The 22,818-nt window shown below is 37.1% G+C and overlaps 1 long non-coding RNA gene across 1 annotated transcript in view; it reads left to right on the top strand.

The window, feature by feature from the left end:
• The window catches only part of LOC116217062 (uncharacterized), a 39,380-nt gene extending 19,238 nt beyond the window's left edge, over positions 1-20,142 (top strand). The window contains exons 2-4 of the long non-coding RNA XR_014885730.1: positions 3,189-3,248; positions 19,115-19,292; positions 19,792-20,142. This is a non-coding gene — a long non-coding RNA (uncharacterized LOC116217062). The remainder of the gene's footprint in view (positions 1-3,188; positions 3,249-19,114; positions 19,293-19,791) is intronic.
• Positions 20,143-22,818: the final 2,676 nt, after the last annotated feature.

Genomic DNA, 22,818 nt, shown 5'->3' with positions numbered 1-22,818 from the left:
AGTTGTTGCAGCTTTCCCGTGCATCAGTGGAGGAAAGGATGAATAAAAGGCTTGTAGTCAAAAAGAAGAAAGACAGTTTGAAACTACAAGCAAAAGAAACGTTTGCTTCAGACCATTTGACTGGTGTAAATGGTACTCTGTGTGAAAGCTGGGTCCAATTTCTCCTACAAATGCCCTGGAATTTGAACAACTTGAACCTTATTGTGAGCCAGATGAGAATGTACAGAGGATGTTCACTGTTCTTGAAATGTTTGGGATATATTTAAGCATTTCTAGCACCCAGAGAGGTCTGGTTATCTCCTAATTTACTCCTGAAGCAAGCCTGTTCTTTTAGAGGCTGAATAGGGCATATTATAGTTGAAATTTGACTGAACCTTTATGCTAGTAGAATTATGTGCTTAAGCTGCTAGGAGGATGCTAGAGCCATGAATAATGAAAAAGGAATTTGTTGGGTAATGAAGAGTAGATAGGATTAATGTTGTGTTGGCTTTGGGTAGGAGGATTAGGATGGCTAATTAGTTTTGTTTGTTTGGAATGGTGTTATTTGTTTCTATTTGCATGTTGGACCTACAGTTAATGTTTGATTTAGCAGATTTTAATAACAGATGTATATAAATAATAGTTAATTTTACTAGCGCTTGCTAATAAATTAGGTCAATTTATGCTGCAAATAATTTGGAGTACTATGCTCACACATGGTGATTTGCTCAGAAACCCACTTCAGTCCTTGCTAAAATGACACAGCAGTTTTTGGGGTGAACTTTAATTTTATACGCAGGGGAATAAAGCTTGCAAGTTAAGGTTGAACAAAGAAAGAAATGCGGTGAATGCTCCTGCCTTTTAATGGACTTCCCTGCTCCTGTGTATGTTTACTCCTTGATGTTTACTATTTCAAAACATTCGGGATCCAGTCTGGTTTTGTGAGCATCCCGTTACAGAAATTTAAGGGAACACAAAGAAATGCGTATGAGCAAATGATAAAGGCCACACACGTGTCTGGATATGAAATACTGATGTAACTTACCTGGCCTATTTATAGTAATTACGTGTTGTGATCTTGGCCAAATTCCCTGATATTTAGACAAGCAATTTTGTTTAGTCTTATTGATTTATGAGTAAAATGACGAAGCTACAAATGGTCACGACTCTTGGGTTGCTGAGAGTGGAGGTTATAGTCCAATGTGCTTGCTGATCTCCGGTGTAAGCTCCTTTTCAGCCCTGTGTGAATAGGTGCAATGCATTCTAGTTTTAGTGATGGACAGGCAGTTAATTCTTAAAAAATAGCTAAGGAGCAAGAACCCGACACCTTGAATGATTTATATGTTTTCTTTGTAAGCTTGTTTCTGTTTTGTAACCTTTAAAATGCGGGTTTTATGAGTGGTATCATTAAAATTTATACTCCCTCTAGTATGTGATGTTAGTCATTATTGCTCTGCTGTGCCTCCAGATCACCTGTCTGAATTATAAAGCAGCCTTTCTCAGAGCTAAACAGTAATTTTTTTTTTTTTCCTTTCTGGAGTAAATGCCTGTTGACTTCATTAGATTTCATTGGTGCTCCTGTACTGGAGCAGAGGTCAGAATCTGGCCTTTTCTGCTTTCCATCCAAATGTGAAAGGTTGCTCGGAGTAACAGTATGCTTCTAAGAATGAAATATCAATGGTCTTTTAAGTGATGAGAACTGATATTAATCACAAACTGCCAGAGAACTTGTTTTGAAGTACTTTATTTTTGTTAACTTGGATTGATTTGCTCAGCAGGTGACTTAGTGTTGGGCTAGGCTTTGTTATGCTGATTTTAAAATGTTTCTGTGAAGGGTGAATCTTCAGTAAGGGAAAACAGAAGCTAATAGCGAAAATAAACCGCTGTCCTTGATTCTAGCAACGGAGCCTTTTTTCTTTTTTAAGACTCCGTAGACCAATGAGGATTGTGCAGAGCACTTTGAAGTAACAATTTATCTGCATCCTTAAGCTGATGGTGCCAAAAAATGATTTCCTTGAAAATCTCTTCCATACTCTAAAAAGCTCTGGACTTATTTTTTAGAAGTGGCTGAATCGTCAAGTGGAAGTGTTTCCTGAGTGTGGATTACTGTACTGCTTCTGTTAAGATTGTCAAGCCAAGTGCTTGCTACTGCTTTGGAACTTGTGAAGATGGCTCAACTCTTCTTTTTTTTTTTTTTTTTTTTCCTACCCAAATACTTGAACTTAATTCAAAAGAATTAGGAATAGAGGTGTGGGTTTTCTCTTTTTCAAAATTGTTTTGCCAATGTTAACAGAGGATGAAGTGCTAGTGCTACCTGAGGCTGTTGTGAGAGATTCAGTTCCACTCCCAGTGAAAGATAACGTGATGCAGTACTGCACAGCATGTTTCATCTGCGAGGAAGGGATATTGGTGGAAAGCTTGGGTGTGAAAAAGTTTAAACTGGAGGTATCTCAAAAGAAGTGCACTTGAGCTCTAGCTTCTCTGGTGTATGGCCTCTTCCTGTATTAATATGCAGTCGTGCATGGCTACAATTATTAAAATCCCCCCTGCTTCTGATTGTTCTCGCAGTGTTTGTGGGGCAAGTTTCATGTCCTGTTAAAAGTTATCCTACATTTGCAATATGTGAACGTAGGGAGTTCCTACTTTGAATGGTTCTAGCAGCATAATTCCCAGAGTGGGTAGGAATGTTCTGTGGGCTTGCTATCTCATAACATCAGTGTTTTCTTGAATAAGGTCAGTTTCAAGAGCTGAATTTCTTCACTGCCATACAAATTGAAATTTAATTTTGCTTTATGAGACTTATTTTTAGTTAAGATTTTGAGAGGGCTTCCATACGTAACTTTTTAGCGAGATAGTGAATATAAGATAAGAATAAGAGCTGTGATACTGATTAGAGGAGGCTGAGCAGAGTTTTTCATAGTGATAATGCTTTCCAAATTGGGGAGTAGCAGATTGAAAGCGAAGGGCATACTCCACGTTGAAGGAAAGTGTTGGAGTGGTCCTAATGCAGAATCTCATTAAAGGAACTGTCAGGATTTCTCTTTCTTACCATCACCTCCCCTGTTCTATAAGAGTCAGCTGTCTTTTTGAGTGAGCATAGTGCTGAAGAGGCATTTACAAATAAATGAAAAATGTCACAATTGATTTTACTTCTTTCAGAGTACTGTGTGTCAGGTTTGTCACAAACCCTTTGTTATTCTCTTTTTTAGATTTCTTGTCTGGACGTTGGAAATAACATTTGGATCTGGGCTTCTTTCTGGTGACCCAGGGTAAGCTCCTTGGATTTTTATGACCTGTGTACCAGTTAAATAATATTACCTTTTCAGTGCTTAGAAAGGATGAAATGTTAGAAATGCTTACCAATTACCTGGCAAGGATATATCGAACTTGCGTATCACAAACCACCCTGGAGAATTCCACTAACATAATGGTTCTGCTTTGTAGTTTCTTTTCAATAGGCACATTTGTGATTTATGGTTATTACATGGAAACATTGCATGCAGCAGCTATACAATACTATACATATATAATATATATATAGCTGTTTTTCAGTTGTTTCTAAAGAACATATAATTCCAAGTAGATGGTATTCTTTCTCTCAATTATTATTTAAAATTTTCCATTTTCTTTCAGTGTATGTTATATAGTTATTAGAGTACATATTGTTGTCTTAAAGCATATTGAAAGTAAACTGTTTTTGTGTGGCTGCTGGCTGAGTAAATGAATCTAATGATTATTATCAGTGAAACCTTTAAGTGCAAAAGTATTAGTATAAGAATGGATATCGGTTAGAATTTCATTGTAAGAAACACTTGAGATAACTTCAATGCTGGGAAGTATCTAATCCACTATCAGTTTTAGAAAGCTTTTAATTTTCAGCTCAAACTTCAGTTTTGTGCTAGCATTCAAAAGTATATGGAGTGTTGTACTGAAATGGTTGTGAAAGAGAACCTCTAACATGGTGGAGTTAAAGGTTGTTAATGACAAACATAGTGCTACTCTAAAAAGAAATTTTTGGTCTCCTCCGTGCATTTTCCTGATGTCTTATACCAGACACACCACTAGCAAAGTGCAATTGTGTAAGAAATTTAACCTGTAAGTAGTACTAAGAGCTTACTGCTTTCTATTGCGTTAAACAGTAAATACATGCTATATAGTAAAAATTGTTTTGTAATGTTTTCTCTGAATTATTCTGAAGGGATTCTTAAATAGAGATTCACACACTTTACAATCTGCTAGACAGCACCACGTCTCTATTTCAGTGCTTGTTATTTTTAACATATTTTCAAAAGTTACTGAATTTAATCCCCATTTCTTACCACGGTCTTGTTAAAAACTATGAACAAAGGAAATTAACATAGCTGTCATTTCTGTATGCTTGATTGTAAGGTAGCCTGATCAGCTCTACACTGCAGCCCTCTTTTTGTGTTAGTATTTACATATTTGTCAGATACTTGCGCATTCAAAATTTGGCAGGTTTGATCTTCAGGTGGAAGATTACGAATGTCAGTCACATTATCATATATTTAGAATAAACTGTTAACTGTCAGTCAAGTTGTTTCATTCAACTAAAAATCAAACTTTGTTAATTGAAGAACACGCTTACTTTGTACTTCGAACAGACTCTCCTTTATTTACGTGGTAGTACAAACAATTGGATGACTGGGCTCTTTAAGGCCATCTCTAATAGTCCATCATCCATGGTGGGCTGCTCACCCTTCTTTTTTCTCTCCTATTTATATTACAATACATTCGGAGACCTGAATCCTGTACGAAGATAGAAAATGAGTTCTGGCAGTATGAAAACCGGTAACGTAATTTCACTGAATAAACCAGACAGTTCAGAACTGTTGTTCATGTAATTAATTATTACTGTTACTGTAAACAAAGAGAAGGAAAACTTAAAATGAAAAATGAAATGGAACTCAGCATTACCAACTCCACACATTTCCCCAGCCTCCTTCCCTCCATATATTTGACTTCAACTGTACAGTAAATTGTATCATTTGCAATGCCACAGAGAGCAATCTAGAGCACTTTCTATCTAGCCAAGGTATGGGCTAAATATGATTAGGCAAATTTGCAGAAGTTCAGACTTAACCACCAGCAAATCTCTGCATATAATAAGGCTACTTAGCTTCATAATGATGCTGACATTGATTTGTCCCAGCCTCTTCTCTTAAGATGAGTGTATTGTGATGCATAGTTATGCATTTGTATATCTCTGTACTCCAGCTGATTGCATGTATGAGAACTGCTTCCATATCGTGGTCTGAATCATGATTTTTCTATCAACTGCTGAATGGTCCCTGCAAGCAACTGATGAAATGGTACTGATTAGCAAAATTACCACAGGTTATATTCTGACTTTAGTGGAAGATAAAAATTTCCATCGATATCAATAATCAATGTCAATAATAATAATAAAAAAATGAACTAATGTTACTGCTGCTTATTTGGTTGAGTAGAAGCTCGCACGTAGGAAATGAGCCTAGGAAAATCCAAAGGCACAGAGTATTCACTCTCTAGTGTGCCAGACACAGACAGTTCTGTACTGCAAATATTTCCAGTAAACTTACTTTCAGTTAGGAGCAAGGGAAGAGGGAATTGAACTGAGAGCTATTTCTTTCTGAATCAGTTATGTTCTTACACTGCAAATTAAAATGTTATAAATAGTAAAACTTCAGATTAACTGAAATTTTTTTCAGCTTTTTTCTCCAGTAACTGGACTCTTCATGATGACGGCAGTAATTTATTTGTTTGGCTTGTGAGCCAAGAATATTCTTTCAACCTCCTTTCATACAAATATTTTTCCTATTGAAATTAGTAAAGAAGGTGCTTTATTTCTAGGTGTTGGGAACTCACACATGTTATAAATCAGTGAGATGAATTTGCAGGCTTGTTATTTAAGTGAGAATGAGGAGGTAAAAGAAGTCTTATGCATTTCTGTTGTATGTTGATCAAGCCTGAGCCAGGCTGGATGGGGCAAAGCTAATAACTTGTTAATTGATCATTCTTTCTGTTCCTTCTATCTGTGTTAATAATGTTTGGAAATTAACCATCAGAAAATCCCTCAAACTATTAAGGAAAATGCCATGAAGTACCATAATGATAAAGATTTTTTTTTTTGTGTAATCATGAAAGCAAAAGCAGAGGAGGAGGTACATGTGCTGGCCCGTAAGTTCTAAAAGAGTATTTAGTCAAACAGTGACTTGAAATGCTTGAAGGACGCTCATCTATACAGACTATAGTTGGAGCGCGTGGAACTATTTTTGACTAATTTCCTTAAGTCATTATTTTAGCAAGAATATCTTGGGAATAGATTCAGTGCTGAAAAGTGTTAGCAGGAGCTAATGCATTTTAATTTTTTCCCTGTAAAATTATAGTATTTATTTAAGCAACAAATAATGATAATTGCTGCTGGATTTTTCACATTTGCTAAAACAAAATGGTTTAAAACTTTGTTCCAAAGTATGTATGCTAGCAAATAGGCCTGTGTTATAGTAAGAAAATCAATGAATGATAGTGCCCAGTATAGGGCTAACGAAGATGCTGAAGGGATTGAAGCACCTCTTCTTTTAGGAAAGGCTGAGAGAGCTGGGACTGCTCAGCCTGGAGAGGAGGAAGCTTGGGAATCTCTTGAATGTCCATAAATACCTGAAGGGAGAGTTCAGAGAGGATGAAGGCAGGTTTTTTTTTTTTTTTTTTTTTTTCAGTGGCACCTGGTGTCAGGATGGGAGGCAATGGAGACACACACACAGGGACATAAGAGGTTCCCTCTAAGGACCTGGGAGCATTTCTATGCTGTGACAGAGCCTGTGATTGACACAGGCTGCCCAGAGAGAGTTTAGGGTCTCTTCTTTGGTATTTGTTGTAGTTTCCATGGAAACAAATAAGAGGCTTTACTTTTAGTGACATATATAAATAATGCTGTAATGAAAGTAACTGAGGTTTCAGCTACTACAAGGAAAATATAAAATAAGTAATGCTTCACAAAATTAAATTTATAAGCCTCACATTTCAATGGCTTGTTTAAAGATGGGGTTGATCACATTAAGGGTGGGCAGGTTCATTGTTTTTTTTTTAGGAAGATTGAAGGGTTAATTTCACTGTTTTCACCTCTGTTCCTCAGTCCATCTATGCCTTTCATTGAAATAATCTGTGCCTGCTCTGTTAAAACCTGCTGCTCTGAGAGTTGCTGACTTTGTTGTTACAGACTTCGCTGATTTGCTTTGAGCTGACTGACTAGCATTTATTACAAGCTTTATCTTGGATGTTATTTTTATGAAGTATGATGCGTTGAGGTAAATAGGATCCTTTATCCTAGACAGTACTATCACTGTTTTAGTCTACGCTTGTAGACAAATCTTTCACAGAATGATAGATGGCATTTCAAAAGTATAATTTCATGAGCTCAATTTACTTCATCTGAAAGCCATCTTTTTGATGTGTCACTATAGAACTTTTCCTTCAAAACATAAGAGGACATTTTTCCTACCTGCAAAGTGCAGTGCCAAAAATAAATAAGTATACTCTTTTTTTCTTTCTCCTTTACAATGTAAGTAATAAGTACTTTCCATTTCCTTTCAAGGCTTCTAAAGCTTATTTAATCCACTTTCTTCTGCGTTTTTCTGCTTCTATGCTCAGTTCTTCATTTAGCTGTTAGTTCCTTTCTCCCTTACACAAATATAACAAAAACATGTGCTTGGTACCTATGTGTTGAGGCACGTCTAGTAGAAATATAGGATAGGGTGTGGGCAGAACTGGAGTGTTTAGTAGAGACAGAGCTGAAAATGGGGGATGTAGCCATTGACATTTCAGGCTTAAATTGTTGATGGTTCTGTAAGGCTTATAATAATACATTTGCAGTAAGAACTAATAGAGTTTTTTGGCTTTTCCCCAGTATTTGTTCTGTGGGAAGCATGCTACCTTTCTTCCCCAATATTTTTAATTCATGTTTTTCCTATACCTTAGGACCAGGTGAAGCTTGACAAATGGAAACATTCTTATGAGTTGTCTTCAAGCTATGCTTCAGATTTTTTTCTCATCTTTTTTTTTTTTCCAATAAGAACTATCTGTTCAAATGTTTTTTATAGTTCCTTTATGGCAGCCATTTCAGATACCTAGTACTGAATAAATAAAGCCTCCTTCATACCTGAAGGAGCTAGCTGGAATTTGTTTTATTTTTTTTTCAAAATCTGTTGCAGTACAAAATGTAGTTGGTTGTCATAGTAAAGAAAGTGGCATGATATTGAAATGGAAATGTAATTAAAATTATTTTTATTTTTCTCGGGTCTGGGAACAAAGTGTTACTTAAACCTTTTCTTAGAGGTATTATACCTAACAAGTTCTCTTGAGAGAAATGACAGCAAAGCAGCTAGGCTATCAACACAAATTGCGAATGGCTGCATTCCCCTGGGCTTGCTTAAATTTGAAAGTAGGTAGGTACTGTGAAGAAATATACTGCAATCTGGTAAAGAAGCTGCAGCATAGCTCCAGTGGCCCCAGATGCAGTAATGTACCAATATAAAAAATCTCATATTAACTTAGAATATGGGTAACATCATAAAACACCCTGAAGTTGCTTAGCTTACATTCATCCTCAATACATCATCTTCAGTGTCCTGTGATGCTGAGATAGTCTTATGCAGTAAATGGAAACCATTCCTTTAACCTGCTGCAGAAATGAAGGTCATGTGAACTGGGTTCTATGCCTTGGACCTACATGCTAAACACAAAATGACCACTGAGCTGAAAAAGTAGGCAAATAATATTGTGCTCTTGCTTTTAGTTTTATGGCAGGTTGAGGTTCACTAAGGTGTTGGAGCCACTTGTGGGCACAGTGAGTGTACCTGTGTATATGACAGTCATAAGGCTAGTCATTTGGCATGTGAAATAAGGGGGGTGGGGGGAAATGTCCAAGAATTACCAATGTTTGCCGTTCTTTTTAATCTGGAACACTTAGTCCTAGGTTAGTCTGTATAGTATTTGTTTTATTGTAACCCTCTCTAGGAATTTGTCTGTCTTCCCATATGAAATCAGTAGTAATGTTTCTGCAAGGGCACAACTCTTCTGTTTCTATTCCAGAAACTCAAATTGAATGTGTATCGACGTGTCTACTTCCTCTTTTGAGGAGGAGCTTGACTCAGGGTTCGTGGTGAAAGGTGGGCTTGAATTTCTAGAAATGTTTCCTAAAAAGTAGTGATAGGTTTTGCTGGCTTTCAGTGGGTTCTGGCAGATGATACCCTGAGTAGATGCCCTTGACTAAGAAAGAAAGATGTTCTTCATTGAGTTATCCAGAGACCTGCTTTGTACTACTGTATTATGTGAATTATCAAGCAGCACAGCAAGTTAGGGATTCCTAAATGTAGACAATAGCTTCAAAGCAGCAGGGCACAACTGTGTTAATTATTACTGTATGCAGCTGTGCTCTTTTTACTTACCAGTACACTGAGTACCTTAAGTGTTCTATGGCAGAGGACCAGGGAGAGCTTGTGCAGTGAGCCTCAGATAAACCCAGACTCACTGTGGTTTTGCCACAGGTTGGTCAGCTGTAGAGCAAATTTGGTGTGGAAGTCTTGCAAGCATGAGTTTGTGGTCCTCTGGTCAATCAAACTGGGCATGTCTCCATTTTGCACTCATGCATTTGAAAACGTTGCGTCAAGTTATTGATGTCCTACATGCTCAACAAGTGTGAGAGCTTTAACTTGCAAGAATAAATCTTACCTTGTCACAAAGCTTAAAGTTCTGACTGAACTGTAGAATTTCCTTAGAAAACTGATTTCTGTAGAATATTTTGCTTCAAACAAAATGTGTTCTTTTTAATGGGTATTTTTTTGTAACTTCTGTTACTGTGCTGTCTTCACTGATGCATAGATGATCTACTGTGTGTGTGTATATATGTATACTCATGTTTTTAATGTACGTAAGCAAAAACAGTTGTATGTAAAGGTTGATCTTTAACTATTACCTTAGAGATGAAATAATGTAATTTTGGTATTACTTACTGAAACAAACTTTATAGGTGGCACAGACTATGACAATATAATTTTCATGACTGCATTGAAATGTAATTAATATATTTTGTAACTATTCTTCTATGATCCATTAATTATAATAGATGAAATCAGATACGAACAGAATCTACCATAGTTTGAATTCTAAAAGATTAATTTTATTTGCAATAACTGGAATCCTCCAGTTCTGGCCTTTGGCTGCCTTATTTGAAAATGTATATTAAATGAAAATTGATTCTTATTGTCTTAAAAAAAAAAAAAGTTACTATTGATAAAATCCAGGAAGTTTAATTGTAAGGATTTTTTTCAGAACAGCCCCTTCTGTTGGTATTATATTGCATTAGTGTATTGTGTTACAACAAATTGATGTCAATTTGAAATGAAATTATCTGTTGCATTCTGCAACTGTTGGGAATTTACTATGATACCAGCTGAAGTCTTTTCTTAGTTACCCCGTAGTTGGTCTGCTAATGAGTTTACTCGTGTCAGTAAAACTAAAAATAAGTTCATATTCCTATGCAAGTTCTCTTCGTTAAGGAAATAAGCGTGCATATTAATTCTGACATCACTTTCAGTTAACCAATCTGTATGTGTGGATGTGTTCCGGTCCCACAGTTCAGGCAGTTGAAAATTGTGCAATCTTCCCTCCTCAACTCTCAAATTTGAACAATAGGGGAAAGAAAAATGGAGATAGACTTGGCCCTGTTCCAAGGAGATCAGTAAAACAAAAATAACTAGGTGGTATAGCTGAATAAGCACTGGGGGTAGTGAGATGATTCTGGTATTTGACATGTTCTAAAGCAATCAAAAATTGTAAATTAATAACTTTTCCACTCCACCTATGAGCTTTCAAACTGCTGTTCTGTAGGAAAATAAGCAACCTCTGCCTATGCTCAAGTGCCTTTTATTTCGTGTTTTGGGAGTGCAACAACACTGAAGCTGTTTCTTGGCTTAAAGTTGTTTTTTCAGTCCTTTCTATATTATATCACAGTAGAAAATGGCAAACTCAGTCTTAATTTTCACTCACCTTCCTCCCATGGAGCTCCATGCAGAAGGGATATATAGAGAAGTTTCTGATGCTTTTCACTACTTCTGTTGCACTTCATTAATCTCAGTGGGATTAAATTCATGTTGCAACTCACAGTAACCTACATTAGATTCAGGATCACTTGCTATTGATTTCTAAGTTTTTTGTTTTTTTATGGTTTGAGTGAAGCTTTTAAAGAAGAAATCACAACAGAAGGTGCATGAGAATATTAGTAGAAAAACTGAAATTGTCAGAATTCATACGTCTGTCAGATTCAATAGAAGCAAAGAGTAGAAGAAAACTTATTTGGTGTTTCCTGCAGATATTGTTCTGAAGCTTTCCCAAAAGTCCAGTTAGCAAAATGTTCTTGTGTTATTACTGCCATGAATGTTAGTTTAGAGTTCCTCCAGCTTAATGATAGTCACGTAATTTATCTGACTAAAGATGAAAACACATCGGATATCCCTTTCTGCAACTACCAATCCACCAAAGAAGCTCTTTCTGATGACTGTAGGAGGTGCGGTTGGCCATTAGCAAACCTGGTGGGTCTGTAGGTGCTGTGCTGTGGAAAGGTGGCTCGAAGGTCAGCACACTGCATAATTGAAGTTCTCTGTAGGTGTTCGCTCTATTCTGCTAACGGTATGTTTTCTGTTGTACTGGAAGTGTTATTCTGGATGCTTTGTTCTAAAAGGTTTCTCTTTTTCTCACAATAAGCACATTTGTTCACATATCCCTTGTTTCTCTAATTAACATTTCAAAATCACTGCCTGTCCTGACTTTTGAGTAGTCTCTACTTGTCTGCAATTCCAGCAACACACCTCAACTGTGAATGCAATACCAATTAATATTACTTTCATTAGTTAAAAGTAGGTATCTTCCATGTTTGAGTTTATTCTCAAATGGTGATGTGTTCACTAGTTTTTTTTTATCTGTCAGACCTGAAGTCTTAAAAGCTGGATTAAGGACAAGCTTTAACTGCTTACTCAGCCTAAATACAGTTTATCTTTGTCTAATCAGTAAAACATGCACCTTTTTATAGCCCTCTGCATAAGAATGAATAAGGCAATAGCAAGTATCGGAAAAAAATGTGTATTGCTTGTCAAAATGGGCCTTACCTAGAAAATTACCTAGAAAAATATCTTTAATCTGCTGATTTGTTGTCTATTACATTATCATATCATATGGGGATGGGAATATTGAAGCAAAATATTTTCTGAGACTGAATTTTGTCTACCTCATACTTGTAGTTTTACTGTACTGCTTTCTTTCTTGATCACCTGAAGTAATCGCAGCAATGAGGCAAAGGGTTAGGGTACAGGCAAGCTATAAATAAATGATTTGAAAAATAAAAGCTGTATGACTTAAAATTTACTTTCAAAGCTTTCAGAGCTTTCCTTGTCTCACCAGACAGAAGAGGTCAGCATGTCTCCCTTTGCTGGCCACAGCTTCCTCAGGAGGAGCAATGCAGTCATCCCTCAGCCTCCTTCAAACCAAACGAGCCATCTTCAGCCATGCCCTCCTGTCCTTTTGTCTTTCTTGTTTCCCTCCTTTGGGTATATTCTCATATTTTTGTTCTTTTTTCTTGTTCTCGTGATCGGTTAGATCATGAGTGAGGCTAGAACAACCCTAGATATGTGGCAGTGTATCTGAGGGATGTTTAATTAGTTTATAGCCCAGTAAACATCCAAAATGAGCGATGGTAGCATGATCCGTGTCATGACAGTCACAAAAGAGAGAATTCACCAAAGCTTTTGCTCTTAGGAGTTAGCAAACAGAACCAGGTAAGCAATACTGGCCTTGTAAGTGTGAGGCCGGTGTCACCTTGGTCACTGTTGCCAAGCACTGACAGAATCTAAGCATTAAAGCTTTATTAGCTGTTCAACTGTGTGGCGAAGTGTGGTCTCAGAAGTTTAATTTTGTAATGTAGAGCTGGCTTTGTGTCTTAAAATAAAGACAAATTCTAGCACTTGGTATTTTAAAATGGTATCACTAGTACTTAATTTATTTAATGTTTGTGTTGTAACTGACCCCTGAAATGCGTAAATTACAAAACCACGCTTCATGAAACAAAGGGAACTCTTTAAATTCTCATCTTTGATATAGATATGTTGAGAAACTCAGTGTATGAGGTGTTACGTTATAACTTGACAAGCTCAAACACAGAATTATTGATCTCTAGGTTGCAATAACACTTTGAAGAGTGTTCTCCATGTGTATTTCTGCTAGTCAGTATTTAACACTTTCTGCTTTTGCTCTACTTTTTTTTTTGTGTGTGTGGATAAACTGGCTGTTGTTAGAGAGCTTGGGTGAAAGCTTGATCTTCTGATGGTATTTCCTGTTGCAGGAAAGGGAAAACTTGGTTATATCAGGTCCGAGGCCTGATTGGAATTAGTAATTGTCTTTTGAAGTTAAATTTATTAAATGTTTGATCCTTAGGAATCAGTTTAGAAATGTGACCCTTGTGTATTAAATGTTTGGAAACTTAGTGCACTATGTTAGTGAAGCTGTAAATTGTAGCTACAGAGAAATTCAAAGCAATTAATGATATTACTGTTTAAGTACCAAGTCAAGAGGTTATATATCTCTAAAAGATGCGATCCAGCTCAGCTGGACACCTGTGGGCTTGGTGCTGACAGAAATTGTGTAGTTAAGCTCATTCATGTGTGCATTGCATAAGGTTGGTAGGAATGATCACAGTTGCCCTCTATAAACTGTTTGTTAAAATGTGCATTTCTTCTTTGGAAGAAGCACAGAACGCCAGTTATTACAAGTGAGATGTCGATGGGTTACATAGGTTGGAATAAGGGAATAATTATGAAACTGCAATTAGGCTGGAAGGATGAAATAATGCCTACAGGAAAGTGAGGAAATAATTGCTGGTTTCATGGATGCTCTAAAGTACCTTTGACTTAGCCTTTTCAGTTTGTTTTGCTGTTGTATAAGAAATCTTAATGTATGCGTACTATTGATTGTCATAATTATGACAGAATCCATCAGTTTGATCAGTGTGAATTTCCTGGTATGTTTGTCTTAGAAAAACAGGACTCATGCATACAGTTGTAATCTGAGCTCCAACATGCTTAACGAATCTATTATCCTATGGAAGAAGGGATGGTACCTTGATGGTATCTTACAGCTAAAAAGTACTGTTGGTCAAACTTCATGTGACTTCCTGTTTCCCCCTAAACATCCCTATGGAGAACAGTGAATGGCTTTGGAAATTATGATTTTATACACTGGCGAGTGATTCTGAATAGTAATTTTAGATAAACTAAGCTTATAATTAACTTTCAAGAAACCTTTTATTACTTTTGTAATTCATAGCGTTATGTTTGATGTATTCCGATGAACTGTTGATCTATGTTTTGCATTCCGCGTAGCTCCGTGAGCGAAAAAGCTTTCTACATAACTGAAAACAAGCTTCCAAGAATTGTCTTGCTTTGTATAGAGAATATACTGTGTTGTTTGTCATGAACTGTAGTCACCTTCAAGTATGTCAGAACTTAGTAGTGACTGTCCCCTGTACCTGGAAACATTTGAAGAGGAGCACATGAGGAAATTGAACAGAGCAAAGCCAATTGAATTGGCTTTAAGAATGTGACCTTTCTGTCCTACATATTAAATTCATTTTTCTCAAATGCTGTTCATATTGTGCTGCATATTAATTGCGTTTTGCATATTCTTTATTCATAATATACCACTGGTAATAACATAAAATTACACTTTTAATTCCCAGTGATACCTTCATTTAATGTTTCATTTACTTCTTTCCTTTAACTAATCTTCTGTCCTCTGAACAAATTTGATTAAAATCATTGCGTTTATTAAAAAGAAATGGGCTAAAATGTATCGATTTGGTCCCACCAGAGCCAGTATTAGAAATTTCTTTCTGGGGGTTTCCTTTCATTGCAGGGGAGAATTTAAGGGGAGTAGATAGCTGATTAAAGCTTGGAAATAGCTTTTTTTAAAAAAAAAAAAAAAAAAGTAGAAGAAATTACCTGCTTTAGTCACCGCTTTCTTATTTGCCAGGAAAGCCATTCTACTTTTTCTCATCTCCTGAAGCTGTAACGAATGAATTTGTAAGATATGAGATGTGGGGGAGAAGAATAATGGCAGGCAATATGCTCTGCTTACATCTTTCTGTGGTGCTGCTCACCACTGCCAGGCAAGCAGTGAAGGAAAACTCACTCTGGAGGACTTGTGGGCTTGCTTGCCTTTTGCTTGTGTCAGGCTGAGCAGGGTCAGTGATGGGGATCTTTAGGATGGGTAATGCAGCTGTGTAAATGACCTTGCTGAAATGTATTATCTCCCGGTCAAAAGAGCCTTTCTTGTTTGTTGCCTCCAGAAGAACCAGCAAAGCCTTGTGACACGGGACGAAGGCTACTGAGGTTAGATGTTCTCCTTTTAGCTCTACAATTTGCGCAGTATTTTGTTGGTTCGCAGCAAGTTTTAATGTTTAGACCTTGTTACTTTACACAGAGAAGTGAAGATATATCGTAGTGCTATCTAGATGAATTGCTCCAGCCGCGAATGTCAGTCTTACAGTTTTTATGATGCAGTCAGTATGTTGCACTTCACTTGTGCCAACATACGTAGTTCTTGAAATCTTGCAGTGCAAGCTTGCAAGTCGTTCTGGATAGATGCCTCAAAATTATCTTGAAATCTTGTGGGGAAGAAAGAAAATTGAATAAACCAGAAAGTTCAGAAAGGAGAATTGATTCTTGATGGAAATCATTTAATCATTAAGTATGCTTTCTGGTCATTGTTTTGTGGAAGGCAAAAATTTAAGCTTGTGTTAACACTTAGAAGTTGAGTTAATGTCTTACAATTGTAGCTTTGCACTTAATTACTTTGGCTTTGGTGAAACTGTTGGTGGTTTAACTTTCCTTTTCTCTTACTGATTTATGTGATTATCTTTTGCCTGTTTGTTATGCATTTCTGTGTAACTAGGATGTTGTCATTTCCTTGTTTCTTGGTCTGTAAGATTGAGTTAATGATAACTTGGATAAGGGTGGTGCTGCGTTGTTAACTCCTCCCTATTGACCTGGCCAATGAGTCAACGTGTTCATCAGTGAATTTAAGCATGGGTCTTTTACTAATCTAGAATTACAATGATGCGCTCTCCTTTCAGAACACTTGCATTTATTTTTGAGGTTATGTCTTACAGTTCTCTCCTACGTCTTATTAATTACATTCACAAGTGTTATTTGCTGTTTGTATAGTGACAGAGCTTTTTTTTTTTTTTTGGAAGGGAGTGACTATGAAATTTAATGCTGTATCTGTTGGCATTTTTTGAATCCTTTGAGTGCTCATTAAATAGGTCAGCTGCTCACTTTTTAAACAATTTCAATAGTGTGAATTAGCAAGCATCTGCCTTTATTGTAAGCACTCATTTCTCATATTTATTTTTATTCATTAGCTACTTTATCTTTTTCTACTCCCTAGCCTTGATTATGTAAAAAAAAAAGAAAAAAAAAAACAAAACAAAACACCATGATACTGATTTTTGTGATACCACAACTCAGTACATGATCCCTATAGCACTAGGCTCTGTTACTGCTGCGACATGGTCATCAGTACGTGGACTTGGACTTGTCTTCTGAAGTGCAGTGCACCTCCAGCAATGCTTTATTGAAATACGGCTGCTGTTGCTTGCATCGTTCAGAACCACATCCTACTGGCTCAGCTTGGAGGCAGAATGAACTCTGGGCAAGGCCTGTGTGTGTTCTGCTTTATTTTGAAGGGTTAGGTGGGGTTTAATCTCTATACAATCTACATTTGTGAATGAATTTCAGCCACGGAGAATGACTGTCTCAGGTCCAGTGATGAGGCATGTGAGTTTTCTCTTACAGAGGATGTGTTCTGCTTTTATGGATGTATGCATGTGTAGAAGAGCAGTGCTTAGTAATTGTTTCTTCAGGCCTCATTTCTCTGACATGTAGATTCACTGCTGTCGACAGACTGATAACTTTGTTGCCTACAGTGAGCAGGAAATAATACAGAAATATCCACTGGCTGCTCAGAAGTGGAGAAGGTCTTTGAGAAATGAGATGTGCTGGGATTTCCTGTTTTTAATTTTAACTGGAGCAATCTTACACTCATAAATTCAAAGAATGTCACATAAACTCAATAATGATGACTGAAGTTGAATTCATTCACCGAGGGTTTGCTTCCTCGCTAACATCTTCTTGATTGTAGCTTTTAACATTCCTCTGAGAGGGAATGTTTCAGAAGAGATGTATGTCCTTGAGTGGAAAGCAGTGTTGGAAAGAATTGCCATTTGGATATTATGGCCGTTTTGTTTTCCAGGAACTCAAGTACCAAAATACTTGTTGCATTAAATGCGGAGATGACCTGGTGGTGTTTGAAAGGCTGCACAAAAATGGTGCTGTGTTGTGCCTAGCAGTTTAGAGGAGAACCCAGATGTAAAACGAGAGGGAGCAGCTAGCAGACAACACTGCCTCTTGTGCAGCACAGGCACTTTGCCTCGATCTGCTTATTTCCTGTCACTTAGACAGTTCTTTACTCCTTATCTTTGTCTGACAACCCTATATAACTTGACTCAGACTATATTATTACTTCCATTTCTTGCTATTCCTTCCACTCCTTAAGATCCTTTCCTGACAACTTTGTGTAATTGTTTTTGTATTGACTAAGGGAAGGAGATCTGACACTTCAAACTTGCACTGTGCTGTTAGTTTTGCGGAACTGTTCTGATCTGTCAAATGTTTTTAAGCAATTTGCATAGGTTTTGTTCAGTGTCAGTATCGGTGTGGCTGTGCAGGGTGAATGCCAACAAGTGAAAAGCATTCGTTTCTGTTTTGTTATGAGGAATAGTAGACCTCTAAAGTCACATTCCTTTGTGAAGAAAGATGGTGTATACCCTAATGTAGACAGCATGCAGGACCGGGCTAATGAGAGCTCTGGTCTGTAAGCAGTGGAGAAAGAATTACTTTTTTGATGTCTTTCCTCCCTTAATTAGTGTACACTTGCTGAAAGATAATGAGTGATAGAAAAAAATAGCAGGATGAAGGCATTTGTATTATAGACCAGATGCACCAGGTTAGTTTTTCAGTTGATACAATTTGACATTGATGACATGGATTGCACTAGCTAATGATTTGGAGATTATTCATGCTGTCTTTTTCAGAAAAAAATGAAGAGGAAATCAGAGAGCACTTAATTACAACATGTAAAGCCGAGCACAAAGGAGGATGATTTAGTTAAAATATGGAGGCCAAAGAATAATGCTCTGGCCATACTGCTTGTGGTAAGATTACATTACACTGCCAGTGCGTTGGAAGAAACCATATGCCTGCTGTCTAGGCTGCAGTATGGAGATGTATGGGAAGCTCACCATACACCACACTACTGGTCTCTTATCTAGTCTGGTGTGACAAATAATTCTGCTCAGCTTGTCAGCAGTGACAGCTGAGACTTTTTACTTAGATGCCTTGACAGTGCTTGTATTAAGCAGCCAGGGCCATACAGTCCATTAAGTTTTTGTAAAATGAACTGTCTGCTACTTGCTGTCTTACTGATACTGGCAGCATTTGTGAGCTATAATCCTCTCCAGTTGCTGGCTGCTTGAGTGAGTGCCTTCAGCCATCTGACAGGTAGCAAATGGTGCGGTTTTTAGTGGAGAGTCTTCGGGGCACAATATTATCTCGGAGGGAAGATAGAATTCCACTGAATTTTAGAAGATGGTCCAAGTGTATTGCAGAAGAAAATCATCTTCCCTGAAATGAAAATAGACAAAAATGTATTGTTTTCTAGCCACAAGCAATGGATGTGTGCAAATAAGTGACAAGTACTGCTGTTCAAAGATGTGAGATGTGGTCTTGTACTGTTTGAATCTCACAATGTTATTGCTCAACGTATTGCCTACACTATAGCAGATAATTTGAAAATACAACAGCTTTTAAAGCTGGAAATTCAGTTTTTATGAAATACTGATAGTTATCTGCAATTGCTGATGTAGGCATTTATAACCTGATAGTAAATTAAACTAAGTCCATTTTGAATTCTTCATTAAATGTGTGGAAGAACTTGCACGATGAAGTTCCTTTCCTTACTGTTTTTACTTTGTTAGTGTAGTGAGCGATGTTCCAATCGAGCTTCTGCCTGAGGACTTGGTGCAGCACTACAGATTTTCCAGCGGTGCAGATGCGGTGCGGTACCTTGACCTCTGGATATGAGTTGGTGCAGTAGGTGCTCTCACTGATGTTGGAGAGCTTTTTCATTTCTTTTCCCTTCACCTCAACTAAAATGTAAGTATCTTAGCTTCACAGAATAGAATTTTAAATTTTTCTGTTAGTGTGTATAAAAGCCTGCAGTTAAGGCACTTTCTGGATGTAGATATGTACTTGTACACATGCATGTGCGCACTCGTAATGCTGAATAGTTTACTGAATATTATGCTGAAATAAGTAGATCCTTAGATTGTGAAATCTGCATTTTGTTTTGAAACAATTTCTCAAAATATAAATACTGAAAAAAAATAGAGGTTTTATTGACTTACTAAAATTCTGCTTGATTTGAGTTGTACTTGGGAATTAATATTTGTTAATCAGTGCGTTATTTTTGTTCTGTTCTCTACAATACTGCAAGAATCTATATACTACTTAGCCTAAGGGCTGAAAGAGAGATGAGATAAAATTGGAGGCCGGGTAGAGATTCTTAACTTATATTTTATATATTGTAGTTTATACTTCCTTATAAATCTTAGTCTAACTTTGATTTTTGCTATTTTTGTTTTTCAATAAATAGGTAACATATATTGATATTGTATACATAGAACCCTTAGAACTGGAAGGGACCTCTGAGGGCCAACTAGTCCAACTCATTGCAACGAACAGGGGCACCACAGCTAGATCAGGTTGCCCAGGGCCTTATCCAGATTTGCATTCAGGGACGGGGCATCAACCACAGCATGAGGTAACCTGTTCCAGTGCCTCACCACCTTCAAATGAAAGTTGTTCTTTGTACTGCTGCGTATGATACCACTGCAAGCCATAGCTCACAGAAACTGACTGTCATGTTTTCAGGTCAGTACGTTACAAGGTCAGCACTGAAGATTTTTCAGTGTCACCATCTAAAATAAATAAAAAAACTTAAGAAATTCATACCTCTACAAGCTAACTGTATAGGTTTATACATCCCATATTAAATATTTTCTAACATGTTATTCAGATCGTCCTTCCCCCTGTGGAGACTGCAAAATGCAAGTTGGCCCATTTACAGTATATTCAGAGTTAAACGTGCGTCTTAAGCTACATATGTGTTTGCATTTCTAAAATGTTAGGAGTGCTGGAAACAATTTATGTAATGTGTGGAAAAAGCGTACATAATGTTAAGAGAGAGACTTGAGAGAATGTGGAAGAATGGGAAGGTGTAGTTCAATAACTAGTTTAACAGCAAGAAATGTGCAGTGAAAGGATGGATTGAGCAATTAAAGATGGGATTATATTTTGACAAACTGCAGCTGGGTCAGAAGGATTGGTGCTGAAGCCAAGCCTGACTCTTCAAAGCTTACCAGTGGCTAGAAAACTGGAATCAAAACCTCTTTGCTGAAGCTGTGGATTGGCTTTGTTGCAGCCTAGCTGCGCAATCCAGATGTGCTGTTTTTTTTTCTCATTCTGGTATTCCTGTATTTCTACAGCTTCTGGAATGGATTTATTTATGTTTACAGCTTACGTGAACAACAGATATTGCTAAGAGTCATTACAACTACCAGCATGCTGTATGAGGGCTGTTCAGATTTGACAATGCTGTTGTAATAATACATGGATACAGGGGAGGTTTGACTATGAGTAATGGTAAAATCAAGCCTGAGTTATAGCCATAATTCAGAACAGATGCAGTCATAGCTGAAACCTGAGTGGGAGGAGGAGGTTCACTCTACCTATGGCCATTTGGTTTGAAATACAAGTCATATTGCAGAATGAACTAAAGGCACTATAACACTCCACTGTTAATTGTAATCAATTATACCTTACATGCATGGAACTCGTTCATTGACTAAGAGTGTCTATTTTTGAGTATGAGTGTAGAAGTTGAATTTTGATCTCCTCCTACTTCGGCAGAAGTAGCTCTGATGCCAGACCTTGTAAAATCTGTTTCTGTTTGTGCTGAGATATTCCTATATCTTTCTGCGTTCTTTGTTTTCAGATCTGTCTTGAATAAATGTTTTGATAACAAACCATGATAATGTAAATACTGAGTTTTTTTACTTCATTTTTTTTAAATGGAAGTGTTTATATTTTTGAAAGCAGAAACATTACTAATTTTATATCCAGACAGAATAGACAACTGTGGTGAGCTTTGATTGAGAGATGTGTATAGCTTCACAGATTGCTCAGAGCAAGGATAGCAGTGCTAGTGACTGCTTGCTTCATGTGCACAGAAGTTACTCAGTGCATCCTGAAGAGATCCTGAGACTGATAGATATAGAACTTAAGAGGTTGTACATATACTGCATGAGATGCTGTTGTCTTTACTGTGCTTCTTATTTGCTTTTCCTTGCCTTGAGTTATTTTAAACTTTACAACCTTGAATCTGAGATGTGAAAGGGCGACACAAAATCACATATTTTCTTGGAATGGAGACCTAAGAAAGATGACTCATGATTTCACAGAATTACTGGGATATTGAGAAGTTGATGGCACTTTCCATTTGGTGTGACTTCTATTTAAAAAGAGACTTTTTATTTGGAATTGCAACACTCAAACATGGCTTTAAAAAAAAAAAACATCTCTAGAACCAAGTGTGATTCTTCTTTTAATCGGAAGTCTTTCCGTTACCTTGTACTTAAGAGCCATTAATTTATGAGACTACTAATGACCTGGGAGAGACAGATGTTGCATCCAGCTGTTAAATGATTTTTTAATGCTTACTTTTTTAGAGACGGTTAATTCCAGAATAATGCCTAAAACCATTTCAGGAAGAAAAATAATCTTAATGTTGTCCTCAGATGACTAAAAGCAATAATGAGAGCATGAAAAAGAAACGTGAGTATGCAATATTAATTCCTGATAAATAGCTAGTTGTAATACATCCAGGGTGGATTAGCATCAATTGTTTTTCCTTTCACGTTGAAAAATTGGTAGCACTGCACTCCTTGATGAGCTCAGCCCCTGTGCAATGTGTTTGGAGAAGGATGGAAAGTGAGTTCCAAACTTTATTTTCCTTGGGTCCCCAGACAGAATAATTGAAGATTGCATGGTGTATGTTGAACTGTCTGCAAGTGTGTTCCTTCATTGTTTCATAGGTCTCTCATCCTCACCTTCTTCTCAAGGCCTCTGAGATCATGCAGCTGGCTAAGGTCTTTTTTTTTTTTTTTTTTTTTTTTTAATGAAAGGAAGCTGGGAGGAGGAAGGGAAGGGATGCAGTCTCTTACAGATTTTATTGGCCAGGAAGAACTTGGTTGCATTCCTGTGCTATTTAATGAGAGGGAACAGAATCGATGGGGTTGAGGGTAAGAGAGTGGTGAGATCACTTGCCAAGAGTTATGGGAAACCATAGAGTTGCTCTATTTTTCTAGTCTTTATGACAGAAATTGTGAGAACGCTTGTTTACGTTGGTGGTATAGTACTTCAGAGAGTACCATTGATGAAACCATTGCCAAGCACTTAGAGGACTCATGTTCTATCTGGTGTTGTGAGCAGACAAAGCTTCTCCTGATAGCTGTCATCCAGGGTACACAGTACCCTGAATCTATAGGATTTTGGTGGGGTGGAGGAGAAGGATTTTCTTTGTCTCAAATATTTCTGCTGCAAGATGAAAACGCACTGTTAA

The sequence above is a fragment of the Meleagris gallopavo genome, chromosome 11 (genome assembly GCF_905368555.1).
Source record: "Meleagris gallopavo chromosome 11, MGAL_WU_HG_1.1, whole genome shotgun sequence".
Classification (NCBI taxonomy): domain Eukaryota; kingdom Metazoa; phylum Chordata; class Aves; order Galliformes; family Phasianidae; genus Meleagris; species Meleagris gallopavo.
Note: the sequence above shows the minus strand (reverse complement) of the source record. Positions and strands in the feature narration are given on the sequence as shown.